Source organism: Lissotriton helveticus, chromosome 7, assembly GCF_964261635.1.
Source record: "Lissotriton helveticus chromosome 7, aLisHel1.1, whole genome shotgun sequence".
Lineage (NCBI taxonomy): Eukaryota > Metazoa > Chordata > Amphibia > Caudata > Salamandridae > Lissotriton > Lissotriton helveticus.
The window spans coordinates 342,995,462-343,008,849 of NC_136068.1; positions in this window are offsets into that span (position 1 = coordinate 342,995,462).

Here is a 13,388-nt window from a genome sequence, read left to right on the forward strand (position 1 = left end):
CCATACTTCACAGGAACCGAGAGTTCCTGAGTATCATTTGTTGGGGAGGGGGGTGGGGGGTTGGTCATCCACCAGGGGCTGGAGGCGCTTGGGATGGTGGTGGGGTGTGGGGGTGTAAGGCAGCTGTAGCTTATTTTGAACGAACAGCAGAGCAGACTAATTTAGTATGTTTATTTTGTAAAGGCAGCAAGAGCCAGAGTAGAGATGTATTAATTAGATTAATTTTTAAAGCTTCAAAATGGATAAGAAAATAAAACTATGTACGTTAAATATTAATGGCCTCAATGATTTTAAGAAGATAGGGGTCTTACGTAGACTAATTCAATTATTACAAATTGATATCTTGTGTCTACAAGAGACGCATATTTCTTGGGATAAGCGGAATTTGCTTAAAAAACTAGGTCTCGAGCTGTTAGTCTGCTCAAAACAGACTGATGTTAAAAGAGGAGTTGCTATTTTTATGAAGCAAGGGGTGGGGAAATGTGTCAGAACCTCTGCGGATAAATGGGGGAGATCGGGGCTAGCAGAATTTGTTATTGAAGGTAATAAATTCACAGTTTCTTCTATATATGGCCCAAATTTGGATGATAGCGAGGTAATGAATACAATCAATTTAGAATTGGCTGATTGGTGTCAACCTATAATCCTTTGTGGTGATCTTAATGTTCATATGGAAGCCGATTTTAATATCAGGAACATTTGGTACTATAAAGGTCGAAAAATCAGGACTTATAGGGCTCTTAGGGAGCTAATATTAGGGAACGGGCTGATTGATGTGTGGAACAAATTGAGACCTACTGAGCCTGGCTTCACCTTTTTTTCTGCTCCACATCAAAAGTCCTTTCGTCTGGATTATTTCTTTATCTCTCCAGTTCTTTTGGAAAAAGCAAAGATCGACATTTTACCACGAGTGGTTTCCGATCATAATCCTCTTGTTTTAGAACTGTTGCTATCCTCGCAGAATAAAAATCTGAATAGACAGTGGTCATTTCAAAGGAATTTGTTGTTAGATGAGGATTACCTTTCATATATGGCTAAGATTATAGATGATTTTTTCTTACATAATAATGAGACGCCTTCGGTCCAAATAGTATGGGACACCTTTAAATCTATAATAAGGGGGGAAACCCTGAGCTTTTCTAATTTCCGTCGGAAAAAGAAACAGAAAGAATTTAAGACATCGTTGGACAATGTAATGAAGGCAGAACTAAAACTAGCTGATAGCATTAAATCTGGCCAAAATATCGAAGAATCACAACGTGTCTTAACAATTGAACGTGCTGGTGTATATCCATACCTGGCAGATCAGGTAGCATCTAAATATAAACAATATAAAATGGAATGCTACGAATTTAATGTACTAACAGGCAGAATTTTAGCACAAAGGTTAAGACAGAAGGCCGCTATGAATGATATCATAAAGATCACTGATCAAGAAGGAGTAGTTCAAGAATCCAGAATGGGGATACTGAATGCATTCTGTGATTTCTATCAATCATTATATAATAAGACTAATGATGGTACCAGCGTAATCAGTGATGCGTCAATGTATTTTAGGAACCTGGATAATCCTACCCTTACGGAAATAGAAAAAGTAATGTTAGCGGCTCCAATTACCTGGGAAGAGATCGAAACAGCTATTCTTGGGCTAGCTTTAGGTAAAGTGATGGGACCAGATAATATCCCTCTGGAATTTTATCGCGCTTTCCGCAATATGCTGAAACCAGAACTTCTCAAGGTTTTTCAACAGGCGTTTCAAGGTGACCCACCTGCTTCTTGGTCTTTGGCAACCATAGTTGTATTAAAAAAAAAGGAAAAGAAGCTTCTGATTTAGGGTCATACCGACCAATTTCTCTTATAACATCAGACAGCAAGATCTTTTCTAAGATTCTAGCGAATAGGTTAAATGATATTATGCCTAATCTGGTTTCTAAGATCCAACATGGCTTTATCAAGAAAAGAGATACAACTGATCACGTAAGGCGAATTATCACTCACCTAGATTGGGCGCAGGCCACTGGATCTCCAGTCGGAGTGGCCCTGTTGGATGCCGAAAAGGCATTTGACAGGGTCGACAGGGGGTTCCTGTGGTCTGTGCTAGGCTGGAAGGGGTTTCCTGAAGAATATCTGATTGCTATCCGTGCGGTATATACCAATCATAAAGCTGTAATACCGTTAGCCGCGGAGACCTCTGCTCCTTTATCGATCACAACGGGGACACGGCAGGGTTGTCCCTGCTCCCCCCTCTTGTTCACGCTGTATATAGAGCCGTATTTACAAAGACTCATAAAAGAAGATGATATCCCTCCTGTTAAAATTCATCAACTAGAATATAAAGCCTTTGCATACGCCGATGACGTTGCTATAGTGACATCTGACATTAAAACTGCACTACCCAAAATCATAGAATTAGCTTGTGAATTTGGAGAATTCTCGGGTTATAAACTAAACATTTCGAAGACACAGGTAATTCATTCTACTGTCGGCATACCGGAAGGGGTGACACTGGCAACCTCAGCACTATATCTATTTTAGGGCTTAATTTAGATCCTTTGCTTGTCTCGGCCAATAGGACTCTTGCGAGGCTGAACAATTTACATCTATCCTTATGTGGTCGAACTAATGTAATAAAGATGATTATTTTCCCCAAATTTTTTAATTTTTTTCGTACCATCCCATTACTGTTTTCTTCAGCATTCTTTAACAAATTAGATAGAATTGTTTCCAGGTTTCTCTGGGGTTATAGGAGAGCTAGAAGATCCCTCAAATGGTATACGCTTCCCAGGATAAGGAGAGGCTGGGGGATGCCGAATTTTCGGCTATACTACTGGGCAGTCTCGTTAAGATTTATGGGTACTCTAATCTTTCAAGATTTTGTAACGGATGAATTTACATATCCTTCTATCTATGAAATGGTCATGGGGGCTGAAGCGCGTCAATGCTTGGTGAGATTAATGGAACCAAGCTACTAAAAAAAAAACAAAATTTAAAATTATACAAACGGCGTTTCAAATCTGGAAGCAATTCAAAAAGAGGTTTCGTTGCTGTGAAGATCTTAATTATTATACACCCTTATTTAATAATCCAATGTTGCCAGCAATTTTCAAAGACTCTATTATGCAGAAATGGCAAAGCTCCACGCTGTGTCAATTAGGAGATCTTTATCAGGATGAACAATTTGTTTCATATACGTACCTACAGGAAAGATATCATTTTTCTAGAGGAGATTTCTTTCAATACCTCCAGATACGGAGTTTTCTTGAGTCTAAAAATGTACTAAACACCAGTAAGATGACTCAATTTGATGTGTTGGAATGCTGTAAGAAAAGGAATAGAATTGGTTTGATATATCAGACAATGTTAAATCGAACTGAAGATAATATAGAAGTTTATATAGATAAATGGCAGAAGGGCCTAGGAACAAGGAATATAGATTTGTCTAGAGCGTTAGAAATGGCCAGCACTATCCTATTTAACGGATAGTTAAAAAGCCAGCATTTTATGTGTATTTTCGATCTATATTATACTCCGGCAAAGCTGGTAAAATGGAAAGCTAATAGGGGTGTTAAATGTAGCCGATGTAGACAATTTGGCGCGGATTCAATTCACATGTTTTTTCATTGTTCTAGATTAGTTCAATTCATTAATGAAGTACAAACTTTTTTAAACAACATTCTAGATATATCAATTGTATTATCTGCTGAATTGGTAATATTTGGAATTCAATCCGATCAAAGGGGGACTATAACAGAAGCAGAAGAAGGTTTTCTGTTTATTTCTATGTCTATATTTAGATATTGTATAACTTCTCGCTGGCTAGATACTGATCCACCGATGTTCCGTCATTGGCAAACGAAACTTCTGAGTGTCTATCAATTGGAGAAAGCAATATATAACTTAAAGGGAAAAAAGCTATTCGGTCAAAAACTCTGGGCTCCTATTTCTAAGTGGATTTAACATGTCTTATAATGTTTATATTTTTCTTTATTTTTTTCTTTTTTCTCTGCAATGTACTGTTCTGTATAATGACTGCTCTGCTGGACATGTCTTTTTGCAGTATATTATAAAAGATTGTGTATAACTACTTGCTGCCATAAAAACTCAATAAAAATATATTTTTAAAAAAAAGAAATCTCCCCCCAGCAACAGGAGACCCAGGGGCAGGGTTAGAAAGACAGCACTCAGATCTTTAAAAGTGTCGGACTGTAGGCCCGGCGGCACATATATGGATAAGAAGGTAACCGTCCTACCCCCCAACTGCCCCAAGACACCCACATATCTGCCCCTCTGGTCCGACCATGTAGCCCGTAGATCAAATGGGAAGAATTTTTTAATTAGGATACCAACCCCCCTAGACACGGATGTAAACCCAGCATGTGCTACTAGTTTATATCCCCCTCTATGTAGGGCCATGCACTGATTCCCAACAAGATGTGTCTCCTGTAACAAAGCAACTTCCGGGGAGTGTCTTCTAATTAGCTGATTCACCATCCCTCTCTTGATCTTTTCACCCAAACCATTGACAGTCCAGCTCAACACTTTTATCCCCAATCCCTGACTAGTACGAGACATTTACCCCACACCGCTAGCATTGAAATGCAATACTGTCACCTGATGCAAAAGAAAAATGTGTACACAGAAGAAATACTGAAACACAAAACACCCCACAACTCTGGATCCCCTCCCCCCACCCTGCACCCCTGCATGTAGCTAACGCTCATCCCCAACTAGCAGTGTGTCTGTCGCCCCCAATCTATTCTACCGTTAACTAAAAGTAGAAAACAGAGGAGGGCCATTGGGCAGACCCGTCACTCCCCCCTCCCCCCTGACCCACCATCGCCACCCCTGCATTGATCAATCCACCGAGATAACTTTCAGAACTCAGCAAGTCAGGGGATCAATTTACATGCCCCGAACCCCACAGCAACGTACTACAACTTAAGCCCATTCATTCCCCTTATTTACAAAATCACTGTTCATCCGCCTCTGCTCGATCTTGACTCTCGAAGCCTGGCATTGGGTGCTATTTAACCAATCTGCCACCACCTAAGCATTATGAAAAAAACAGGCTTTCCCCTTGAGTTCCACCCAGAGGCGGGCTGGAAACATCATTGCGTATTTTATACCCTTGTCTCTCAATTTCTTCTTCACCGACAAGAAGCATTGGCGTTGCTTTTGTACCGTTTGGGTAAAATCCGGGAAGAAGAAGCGAGTCGCATTTTCAAATCTCAATTGAGCCCCAGTTCGGGCCGGCTGGAGGATCACATCTCTGTCTCAAAAGTTCAGAACTCTAGAAATCATAGGATGGGGGGGGTGCCCCCGGTCTAGGTCTACCTCCCGGGACACTGTGAGCGCGCTCAACAGTGAAGAAATTACTAAGACCTTCAGGTTTGAGGTGGTTGAGAATGAGATTTTCAACAAATAGGTCCAGTGTTTGGCCTTCTGACTTCTCTGGCACCCCCAGTATACGAGCGTTGTTGCGTTGTGCCCTTCCTTCATAATTATCCAGCTTACGGTCGGTAAGAACTCTTGAGGCCTTAAGATCACGCACCTCTTGCTGCAACAAGTTCACATCATCTATGAGGCTAGCCGTCTTGACTTCCAGCGTTTTGACCTTCTCACTTGCCTTTATGAGATTATCAGTCCCACCTCGATTGTGACGGTATCAAGTTTATTGTCCAGGGCCTCCATCTTCTGGTCCATGGATGTCTGAACTCCAGTGATGGCCGCCATGAGATCCGTCAGTGTTGGCTCGTTCCTGACAAGAGTGCCTTCTTCCCCCCCACGGGGGCTCTTTTCGATTCCACCGGAGACTCTTTAGGTAGAGTGTAGCGATCCAATTTGTTGGATTGAATGTTCCTGTACCCCCTAGAGGACCAGGACAGGGATTTATCCCAGTCGGTTTTTGTCGCCATCTTGCCTTCCGATCACAAATACCTCTTCTCCACACCTGCCGACAGGGTCGCAGTTTCTCCGCCCGCCCCCGATATTCAACAACGGGCTGTCTCCAATCTCGCTCCTCTCGCTTCTGCCAGGCCGCACCCTGTCACCCAATCCGAGTCACTCCTCTCAGACTGCTCAACTCTCGGGGAGGTGTTTCATGACCCCGGGGTTCCTCGCCGCTTTAAAATTCTCTCCTACAGTCAAGATATCTTGCAACTCCAGCACGGTGAATCCAACCCCTTGGCAAGGTGCTCCGTATCTTGAAGCAGATATTGCAGCCAGCACACCCACTAGGATCTCCCCCAATTTTCAGCTGGTGTCCCCAAAGCTTTCCTGGGCGGCTTACCACTTCTAAAAATATGTCCGACAACACCTCACAGCTCTTCCTGGCTGTACCTGCCAACTCTCAGGCGTCTCTCGTACCAGGTGGACTTTGGGGGCATCCCCTGTGGTATATAACCGCCTCTGGCCACATACAAGACGTTAGCAGGGGTCCTCCCCCAGCCCGGCCATGTCAATATTCACTTCTGAGTGGCCTTCTACACCGCCTCTGGCATCTGCGTAGCTCCTCTGGGTGACGCCACCATCACCGCTCCCGGGCCACACCGCTATCCAGATCCTCAGGGCCGGGCCACTGCAACAGCCAACGCCCGCTCCCGCAAGGCGTCGCATCAATTCTGTGGCAAGCACGGAGCGAACACTCTCTGTGTCTCGGGGGGACCCCGACCCATATGCCGGTCCAACCCGTGCAGCAGGATCACAGCACTCACCGGGCAGTCCCCAGGGGCAGCCAAGATCTTCTGGGGCTCTCTCTCGGGGGCGTACAGGCAGGCTGAGCGGGTATTTCTATGTCAGTGCCCCTCCTCTACAGCTCAGCCGTTGCGCTAATGCTGTGGGGTCCTTCGCATACCTCGGGCCCCTCCAGATCGGGCCGACCTTACCCAGCCCGCGGTGGCCGATGTTGACGTACTGCTAGGCGGCCGTGCCGCTACTCGAGGTCCCGGCTTCTCGGATGGACTAGGCCTCGATCTTCCCGACGGCGTATCTTCGCCGCCGGACCTCGGGGGCAGCCCGAAACAACACCCACGGGCGTCGCTTCAACTCCCCTGCAAGGGAGTGGGGTTGTGGCTCAGGATATCAGGCAGGACGTCGTTGCCAGAAAGGGAGGTCGGTGGAGCCGAGTCCCTAAGCGGCCATCTTGGTCGCTGGATTGGCTCCTCCCTGTCAGACAGTATTTAGTTTGATGCTACAATAGCTTTCAAGCTAACTCTTAAAATGAACATATGGATCTTGCCTGCTATCAACTTTGTATCAGAATGTTTCATCCAACCAACCAGATGCCCTGCTGGCTCTAGTTCAGTTTCCCTAATCAAACATTTAAAACAAAGATTTAATTCTGCCACATATTGCAGATACACAGTAGATACACATTTGCCGATCGACTTTCAATCAATCAATCAGGATTTTTAAAGCACACCTAATCACCCAATAGGGTATCCAGGTGCTTGCAGGTCCAGGAGGCTTATTTGAACAGCCATGTCTTGAGGGCCAATCGGAATTCCAGAAGTGCAGTGATGGCCCGGGGTTGCGTGGGGAGGATGTTTCAGGTCTTTGCTGCAATGAGGGAGAAGAAGCGTCCTCCACTTCTGTTTCGGTAGGTGGAGGGAGTATTGGAAAGTGAAAGGGAGGCAGAGCATAGTCTTCCCGATGGTAGGTAGAAGTTCAGGCGGTGGTTAATGTTTGCGGGTCCTTAGTTGTGTAAAACCTTATGTGCATGGGTCAACAGTTTGAATTAGCATCTCTTCTGTAAGGGGAGCCAGTGTAGTTGCCTGAGGTGGTGTGTGATGTATGTTCGTCAGGGAAGTCTGAGGGTGAGTCTGGCTGTGGCATTCTGTATAATCTGAAGACTGTAGGAGGTGTGCGGCGATTCCTACAAAGAGTGCGTTGCCATAGTTCAGTCAGCTGGTGATGAGGTTCTGTGCCACGGTGTGTCTCGTGTGTAGGGGTAGCCACTTGAAGATCTTACATAGCATGTGCAGAGTGAGGAAGCAGGAGGAGGAGACAGAATTGATCTGTGATTTCATGGTGAGCTTGTTGTCATTGGTGATGCTGAGGTTTCTGGCATGGTCGGAGTGAGTGGGTGCAGGTCCTAGGTCTGATGGCTGCCAGGAGTTGATCCATGTGTTGCTGCTGTTGCCAAAGATCAGTACTTCTATCTTGTCTCTGTTCAGCTGGAGGCAGTTGGTCTTCATCAAGTTGGCGACGTTTGTCATGCATCATGTTGAAGTTGGTTCTGGTGGTGGTGGTGTCGTCGGTGAATGAAAGAATGAGTTGGGTGTCATCTGCCTAGGAAATTATGTTGAGACCGTGGGATCTAACAATGTTGCCCAGCAGGGTCATATAGGCATTGAAGAGCATGGGGCTGAGCCTTGGGGGACACCGCAGGTTTTCTCCTTGGGTTCATAGGTGAAAGGTGGGTTCTTCTGTTGTACAAGGAGGTGATCCATCTGAGAAAGCCCCTTGGATGCTGATGTGCTGAAGTCTCTCAACAGCATGTAATGGGATATGGGTTTAAAGGCTGCTGAGAGGTCCAGGAGGATCAAAGTGTCTGTTTCTTCTCAGTCGAGGAGGGTTTGTAAGTCATCCCTGGCTGTGATCAGGGTGGTTTTGGTGTTGCGATTCATGCAAAAGCTTGAATGAGAGGGATCGATAGCTGTTCTGCTCCAGGTGTGTCATGAGTTGATTGTTGATGATCTTTTCCAGTACCTTCACTGGGAGTGGGAGCAGGGAGATTGGCTTGTAGTTTTTTAGTTTCTTGGGGTCGGCAGAGGGTTTTTTGAAAAGTGGCCTGACTTTGGTGTCTTTCCAGGTATCGGGAAAGGTTGCAGTGGTGATAGAGTTGGCCGATTCTTTGGTCACCCAGACTGAAGATGTGGTGCGGCATGAGTCCTTGAGAGCTCCTGAGTAGATGGATTTCATGGTGTAGGTGGTGTCCTGGATGGAGAAGATGTTCCTGGTGGTCAGTGGGTGGTTTGTCGCTTACAGTGGTGGCACATCTGTCAAGGAAGTCCATAGGTGTGGGTTGGGGTTCGAAGTTTCTGTATATAGTTGCTATCTTGCTGTGGAAGAAGTGGGGAAGGTTGTCGCACAGTTCCTGTGAAGGTATGAAGTTGTTTTCGCTGGAAGCCAGGTTGGGGAATTCCTTAATGATGTTAAAAAGTTCCTTGGTTTTATTGGCACTGGTTTTGATGCGTGTGGCAAGGGCTGTCTTCTTGGTTGCCCTCAACAGTTGGTGGCAGAGGTTTAGGGAGGTCTTAAAGGCTACCCTGTCAGTGGTGTCCTTGCTGTCATGACATCTTCTCTCCAACTGTTTAATGTCCAATTTCCCTGTTCTGAATTCTTGGGTGTACCAGCTGGCCTTTTTGGAGGATTTTCTCTGGATGTTGCTCTTGATTGATGATGCTGTCTGTGCAATAGGTGATCCAGGCGTTGAAGTTTTCACTCTTTGTTCGAGGTTGGTAGCGGTAGCAGGGTTGGAGGTGTTGAGGGTGTTTGCCCAGCTGGTCTCTGAGATTATGTTCCACCTCCAATGAGGGGCGTTGGTCATCTTGTGGGTGGCAGTGCAGGGGCTGGAGATGCTGAAGTGGAAGTTAGAGTGATAGGTCAATGTAACTTTTGTTACATGACTTTATTTCATGCAGTTCCTAGAGGTAAAAATTGGTTCTAGGGTGTGCCCTGCAGTGTGTGTAGAGCCGAAAACAATCTGGGTCAATCTGAGACTGCTCATACTGTCGAGGAGGCGTGCAGTGTTCTTGTCATTGGGGTCATTGGTATGGAAATTTAATTCGCAGAGGAAGATGTTGTCCTTGGAGTCTAAGGCTCGGGGTGCAATGAAGTCTGTGATGGTGTTGCAGAAGCTGGAGCACAGGTCTGGGTTTGTATGCAAGGGTATCTCTGATGGTCGTCTTGTCCGTGTGGAGCTTGAAGTTGAGAAGGTCCATGGGGTTGTTGTGTTGTCGGTGGTGATGGTACACTGTATTGTCTCTTTGTGGATAATGGCTGTTCCTCCTCCCAGTTAGTTGTTGCAGTCCTGGTGAGTGATTTCATATCCTTCGGGGCTCACTGTGGTAATGTGTGATAGGATGGTGATAAAGTCTCAAAATTCAGTGGAATGCTTGCATAGTGAGCGTGTTGAGAAGGCCGTATGTGAGTTGGTGTTTTTGTTCAGGTGGTGTCTGTGGTGGGTTTGGGGTGGGGCTAGTTGGTGGGCTGGAGTGTGTTCAGTGGCAAATGAAGTAGCAGTGGGTGCAAGTTAAAGGTCCTACTGTGGAGCTTGGGTTGGCATGGTGGCATTGTTTGTTGTGGTATCCATGGTCGAGGATGTAGAGCTCGGCAATGGTGTATCTTTGGGGGGTGGGAGGGTCAGGGGTGACTTCCATACATAATTTAAGTTTTAAAAGGGAAAAAAAACTATGAGCTATCCATTCATTGTAATGTTTATGTTAATATTTCATCAAAATGTTTTCCTTAAACGTGAACAAGGCTCTCAAATTGACATTCGAGTACTCCATCTATTGTGAATGGAGTAAAAATTTATAGAGCTGCTTTACAGTATGTCGAAAATGTATAGATATTTAGAAACATCCTTTAACTGAAGTAGTTTAATATGTTGCCTTTATGTAATGACATCTGCTATCTCTGGAGAAACATTTCTTGAGAATTTCTAATCTTGGGCATCTCTGGCACAGAGTGTGATAGAGTAGACAGTATCCCACTGGCACATGCCGTCTTTTGTAGTTTTACCTTGAACCACCCAGTACAGTTAGACCTTCATACTTTCCTTCTTTCCTCTTGAATTATATAATGCTATGAGGTTTGTTAGTAGTGCACTGTTCCTTGGCTATTTGACCTCTTGGCAGTGTGCTGGTGTCCACGCCATAGGTTCCTCAGACGCCTGCATTTGCCGTAAAATTTATCATTGTTCACAAGATGTTCTCAAATTGTGAACCATGGCATAATAGAATAGTAGCAGGTGCCGCAGATCACACGTGTAGTGGACAGACACAGCAGACTTTGTGGGACCCAAGCAAAATGCCAGCTGGTACAGGTGAGGACTGGACAAGTAAAGATAGAGTGATTCATTAATATTGTTGTGGCAAAATCATCTAGCATTAAATTGTGTTCTAAATGTTGTCTACAAAAAAGATTACCCAATTGGCGTTAATTTTAGAAAATCTACACATAGTGTGAATTTATTTTCATAAATGATATTTAGGTCATGATATTTATTTATGATGGATATATCTGCCAGTGGATTCCTCACCTTGTGAAAATCCCCCTGCGTCAGCAACATTCGGAAATTCTTTTGTAGCTCTTCACGCCGATGTGGATGACGTCACAGAACTCACGGCTTCACGCGCGCGGCTCCGCTGACGTCACTGACTCCATAATAGGACTCCGTCGGCGTGATGACATCAGTTCCCTTTTTTCCCTGTCGTCGACGCTAATGATTTTCGAGGGATCCTCTGTAGCTATTGAGTAACTCTGTTACTGTTTGTTACTTTCAGTGTTTTCTTGTTTCTTTGTCTCCTGTCGAGATGTCCTCGAAGAAGACCGGTTTCAAGCCGTGCGGAGAATGTGGGAGAATGATGTCGATCACGGACCCGCATGAAGATTGCGTATGGTGACTGTCCTCAGACCATGATGTCCAAGGGTGTCCATGCTGCAAGAAGATGAACCCCATGGGGGGAGTGGCCACGGAGGCGACCGAGATGGCTGCCTCTGTTTGAAGCTCCGCCGGTCGGGCTTCCACTTATCCATCCTGCCATGTATTAAACCATTTTTTAACCCAGTGGACTCTCCCCTCCCGTTTGCGGTCCCCTCTGGCAGCCCCCCGGCGACCGTTTGGAGTTTTATGAGGGTGTGAGGCGTGAAAACGGCGGAGGGGAACGAGGGCCTCGTTGACTGTTCCCTCGGTGTTTCCTTCTGCGCCCGGCTTGGAGATGAATGCCGCACCTGCGGGGTCCGTGCTGCCTGCTGTGCTCTATTGCGGGGCGCTGCGTGCTCCCCTTGCCCCCGTCCTTTCTGGGACCGAACCGGCCTGGATCCTGGCTCCCGGGGTGCGCTCCTGGCTCTCGGGCCTGCTGTGCTGTCCCGGACCGTGACCTAGAGTAGCGGTCCTCTCCGGTGGGCGGGGCGACTTGGAGCGGGTGCTCCGTGTGCCGTAGTGGGGCGCGGGTTCGGCGGCGGGTCCTGTGGGGGTAGGCGTCTTCCCTTGCCTTGCAGCCGCCCCGCCAGTGATTTAATCCCTCCACCCCGGCCGCAACATTGCCGCTCACATGGGACACACGCTACGGCTGCCAGCACCCTGCCATTCTGTGGCCTTGATTACATGGCCTTGCTTCCCGGCCCTCCCGAGGTCCCCATCTCGGCCCTCTGATGATTGGGGCTGTTGTTTGCCACACGCTGGAGGGGGCTTGGGTGATGTCCTGTCGCCTGGCCTGGAGAGAGCTGCTACCCCCCTCCGCGATGCCATTTTGAGACACGTGGCGGTCGCCGTGAAGGAGTACTCAACCATCACTTACCTCTCTTGGGCCCACCACGCCATAGCCTAGAGCTATCACCATCATGTGTCCAGTCTTGGGATACTTCTCGTGCCTTGCCGTGGGCCCCACATGCTTCGCCCTGGGCGCTCCTAGCACCAGCCACGCGCTGGGGGGGACTGCAACGTCTGCCCGATTGCTGCTCTGAGGAGATTGTCTGCCTACTGCTGCGACGCCATTGTGGGTCCTGAATCAATCGCCCTGAAGGCGTTCACTGCCATTTGCTTTCGCACCTGGACTCTAGGCCCTGGGCCTCGTGACCTCTACCTAGGATTGGAGACTCATAGCGCGCCTTGACACCCGCACTGCCTGTTTCATCCCAAGCTCTCCTGCTGCACCTACTGGACTTACTGTGCTGTTCTCACTCACCCTGCCTACTGGTTGACTGTGGCCTGGTTTGCTCCCGCGCTGAGCATAGCTAATAACCCTTAAAGTAGGTCTGCCTATCACCGCTATTCTTCCTCTCTGTCGCCGACCTTCACCTCTCGCTTTTCACCATGGGCAAGAGAGATCCTACTCATTACACAAGAAATACCTAGGGGTCGGTGAAACACTAAAGCTCAACTGCAAGGATAGATCCCAAAACCACACGGGTAACAGAGTGGAAAGACAGACCATGCAACCAAAAGTGAAATGCAAGTGAGGGTTCAAAAGTATGGGCTAAAAATTCCCATCAGAAGCCACTCTATACCGCCCTTTATTACATCATTTGGGTACTCCTTGCCCAGGAGGTAGGTAAGAACAGTCCGTTGGATGTGGTAGTGGCTGTTCTGAGATGTAGAATGAAAATGTGTCAGTAAAGGGTGGTTTGAAGGTTTTGAAAATGGGTGTGGCTACTGAAAA